The sequence below is a fragment of the Colobus angolensis genome, unplaced genomic scaffold (assembly GCF_000951035.1).
Source record: "Colobus angolensis palliatus isolate OR3802 unplaced genomic scaffold, Cang.pa_1.0 Scaffold253, whole genome shotgun sequence".
NCBI classification, from domain to species: Eukaryota; Metazoa; Chordata; class Mammalia; order Primates; family Cercopithecidae; genus Colobus; species Colobus angolensis.
In genome coordinates this window covers 3,152,001-3,156,786 of record NW_012115744.1, presented here as the reverse complement: position 1 = coordinate 3,156,786, position 4,786 = coordinate 3,152,001, and positions in this window count along the sequence as shown.

Here is a 4,786-nt window from a genome sequence, read left to right as displayed (position 1 = left end):
AGTGGGGGATGTCTCCCAGTTAGGCTACTCAGGGGTCAGGGACCCACTTGAGCAGGCAATCTGTCCGTTCTCAGATCTCAACCTCCGTGTTGGGAGATCTACTGCTTTCTTCAAAGTTGTCAGACAGAGTCGTTTGCGTCTGCAGAGGTTTCTGTTGCTTTGTTGTTGTTGTTGTTGTTGTTTAGCTGTGCTCTGTCCCCAGAGGTGGAGTCTACAGAGACAGGCAGGGCTCCTTGAGCTGCTGTGAGCTCCACTCAGTTTGAGCTTCCCAGCAGCTTTGTTTACCTACTTAAGCCTCAGCAATGGTGGGCACCCTTCCCCCAGGCTCACTGCTGCCTTGCAGTTAGATCACAGACTGCTGTGCTAGCAATGAGGGAGGCTCTGTGGGCGGGCGTGGGACCCTCCCAGCCAGGTGTGGGATATAATCTCCTAGTGTGCCCATTTGCTAAGACCCTTGGTACAGTGCAGTATTGGGATGGGAGTTACCCGATTTTCCAGGTGTTGTGTGTCTCAGTTCCCCTGGCTAGGAAAAGGGATTCCCTTCCCCCTTGCACTTCCCAGGTGAGGCGATGCCTCACCCTGCTTCAGCTCTCGCTGGTCCGGCTTCAGCAGCTGACCAGCACCGATTGTCCAGCACTCCCTAGTGAGATGAACCCAGTACCTCAGTTGAAAATGCAGAAATCACCTGTCTTCTGTGTCGCTCGCGCTGGGAGCTGGAGACTGGAGCTGCTCCTATTCGGCCATCTTGCTCTGCCCCATGTTTAAATCTTTTATCCATTTTGAGTTGATTTTTGTATATGGTTTGAGGTAGGAGTCCAATTTTGTTCTCCTATCTGTGAATACTCAGTTTTCCCAACACAATTTGTTAGAACACCATTCTTTCTCCATTGTGTGCTGTTGGTACCCTTGTAAAAAATCAACTGGTTGTAAATACTTCTGGTCTTTCTATTCTATTCTGTTGGTTGTTGTGTCTGTTTTTATGCAGCACTATGCTGTTTTGATTACAATAGCTTTATATTTTGAAATCAGGGAGTGTGATGTCTCCAATTTTATTGTTTTTGTTCAACATTGCTTTGGCTATTTGAGTTCCATATAAGTTTTAGAATAGTTTTTATTTCTGTAAAAATAACATTGAAATTTTGATAGGAATTGTGTTGAATCTGTACCTTGCTGTGGACAGTATGGACATTTTAACAACATTAATGTTTTCAACCCATGAACATGGAATATGTTTTCATGTACTTGTGTCTTCTTCAATTCTTTCATCAATGTTTTATAATTTTTATGGTACAGTAAAAGCATCTTCTTAAGTTTACTCCTAAATAGTTTATGTTATTCTTTGATGCTATCGTAAGTGAGATAGGTATCTTAATTTTTTTCAGATAATTTGTTCAGTGTATAAAGATATAACCAAAGGAATTGAAATTGGTGTGTCCAAGAGATACCTGCATGCCCATGTTCATTTCAGCATTACTCACAATAGCCAAGATACAAAAGCAACCTAAGTGTTTGTTAATGAATGAATGTATAAAGAAAATGTGGCATTTATACCCAATGGGATACTCTATAGTATTAAAAAAGGAGGAGATTCTGTCGTTCAGGGCAACATTGATGAAAGTGAAGAACATTATCCTAAGTGAAATAAGACAGGCACAAAAAGACAAATATGATCTCACTTACATGCGGAATCTAAAAAAGTTTATCTGAGAGAAACAGAACAGAAGGATGGTTAGCAGACACTAGAGGGGGAGGAGGGATGAGGAAAGGGAAGATGTTAACCAAAGGGTACAAGCTCAGTTAGACTGGAAGAATAAGTTTTAGTAATCTATTGTGTTACATGGTGACCCCAATTAATAATAATATATTTTGTATTTCAAAGTAGCTAAAAGAATTAATTTTTAACACTCTCACCCCAAAAAATGACTTTGGTGAGGTGACGAGTGTGTCAATTAGCTTGGTTGAATCTTTCTACAGTGCATACATAGATCAAAGTATCTCATTGTATTCCATAAATATACATAATTATTATTTGTCAATTAAAAAGAAATAATTAAAAATATAATTGTCTAAACAGAAATAGTAACAATTTAGTGAAGGATTCATAACATTGTAAAAATAAAATGTTTGACATTAAAAACACACAGGTTGGGAGTGGAGAATAGTATATTGCTGGAAGGTTATATACTATACATGAAGTGGTATAATATATGATGATAGACTGTAGTAAGTTAAAGATGTATACCACAAACCTTAAAGAAACCACTAAAATATAAAACAAAGATCGTTAGCCAATAATCCAGTAAAGAAGATAAAATAAAATCATAAAAGCATTCAATTAACTCCAAAGAAGGCAAAACAAGAAAGGGGATAAGAAATGACGATAGTGAGACAGTAGACTTAAGCCTAACCATTGGTAATATTACACTGAATGTAAATTGTAGAAGCCTCAATTAAAACATGGAGATTGTTGGGTTAGATGTGAAAAGCAAAACTTATCCATATGTTGCATAAAGCAAACATGCTTGAAATATAAAGATGCAAACAAGTTAAAGTAACACTAATTAAGAGAAAACTGAAACGGCTAAATAGATTTCAGAGCAAAGAACGTTGCCAGGAACGAAGAAGGCCACTTTTAATGATGAAAGAGTGGATTTGTCAAGAGAATACAGCACGTTTAAATTGACAAAAAAATGCTTCAAAACAATCTAGGCAAAATTTATTAAAGGAGAAATAGACATATCCACAATCATAGTTGAATATTTCAATATACCCTTTCAGTACTGGATGAAGCAAATAGACAGAAAATAAGTGAGGATACGGAGAATTTAACAATTAACCATCAATCAACTTGACCTGTTTGACATTTATAGAACATTTTACCCTAAAACAATGTAATACACATTTTTCCAAAACACATAACATGTTTTCAAAGATAGGCCATATTCCGGGTTGTGACATAAGTCTTCATAACTTTGAAATAATTCATCACTTAAAGTATATTTTTCTGACTAAAATAGAATAAATTTGGAAATCTAAAAAGTAAGGATCTCCAGAAAACCTTTAAGTATTTGGAATGAAAAACACATCACTAAATAATTCATATGAATGAAATTCAAATGAATTTCTAATGAAAAATCAATATATCAAAATTTGGAGAGTGCTGCTAAAGCAGTACTTAATAGAAAATTTGTAACACTAAGCACCTTTATAAGCAAAAAGAATATATCTCAAATCATTGCTCTTAATTTTCATTTTAGAAAACTGGAAAAAGAAGAACAAATGGCATTAAAATAAATAGAAGAAAAGAAACAGTAAGGATAAGGATAGATATCAATAAAATAGAAAACAGGAAAACAATAGAGACAATCAATGCATCAAATATTGTTCTATGAGAAGATCAACACATTTATAAATATGCAGCCAGGCTGATGAAGAAAGTAATAAAGAAGACACAAAATAAAAATATGAGGAATGAGAGTGGCAGCATCACACGAAGTCTAAAGATATTACAAGCATAACAAAGGAATACTATCAACAACTTTCTGCAGATATACTCAACAGCTTTGATGAAATGAACAAATCCCTTGAAAGACACAAACTATTGAGTTTACTCGAAAAGAAACAGACAGATACTCTAAAAAGCCACATATATTAAATACATTAAATTTATAGTTAAAAACCTTCTCACAAATACAACTCTAGGTCCATATGGCTTTACTGGTGAACCGTACCAAAATTTAAGGAAGAAAAAATAACAATTTTATGTAAACTCTTCCAGAAAATTAAAAAGAAAGGATGATGTCACAACTCATTTTATGTGTCCATCATTACCTGATAACCAACAAAGACACTGCAGGAAAAAAACCTGCAGGTCAATATCTCTCATGAATATAGATGCAAAAATTTTAATAAAAATGTTAGGAAACTGAATACAATGATATATAGTGTGTAAACTAGGTGGGATTTATCTATGGACTGGAAGATTAGATTGACATTGGAAAATCAATATAATTCAGCATTCTAGCACACTATAAAAGGAAAACATAATTTAATTTTCTTAACAGTCACTATAAAGGCCTTTTATGAAATGCAGCATCAGTTGTTTACAATAATTCTCATCAATATAAGTATAAAGGGAATCTTTCTCAACCTGATAAAGGGCATCTATAAACAACCGGCCACTAACATTATAGGCTATAGGTCAATAATCAAAAGATTAACAACAAGAAAAATATCTCTTACCACTTCAACATGGTATTGAAAGATCTAGCCAGTGCAATAGGCAAGAAAAAGAAATAAAAGATATTTACGCTGGAAAGGAAGAAAAGAAAGCATTCTTTATTCATAGATGATAAGTGCATTAATTTGAAAAAATTTAATGGCATGTATAAAAACATAAAAACTAATATAGTTTTATAGTTAAAGTAAAATATTCAAAAATTATGAAATGTCTAATTTTTCTGTAGGGTTTATAGGTAATTTAGAAAGTTCATCAGATATAATTACAGAGAAGTCTCAGTTTAAAAATAAAAAGGACTATATTTCCTGCATTCTCTCATCAAATCATAATTAAATAAGAATTTAACTCTAAGTACTAGTGAAAAATGCAGTTATATTTACACATTTAAATAAAAACCACGCATCCTTCTAAAGCCTCTTAAACAATAAATCATATCCAAAATTTAAAAATACCTATAAATGAATAATATAGTCACTATATATCAAATATTTTAGGGAAAGCAGAGTGACATTTTGAGGTGATTTATATTCATAAATATTTATATAT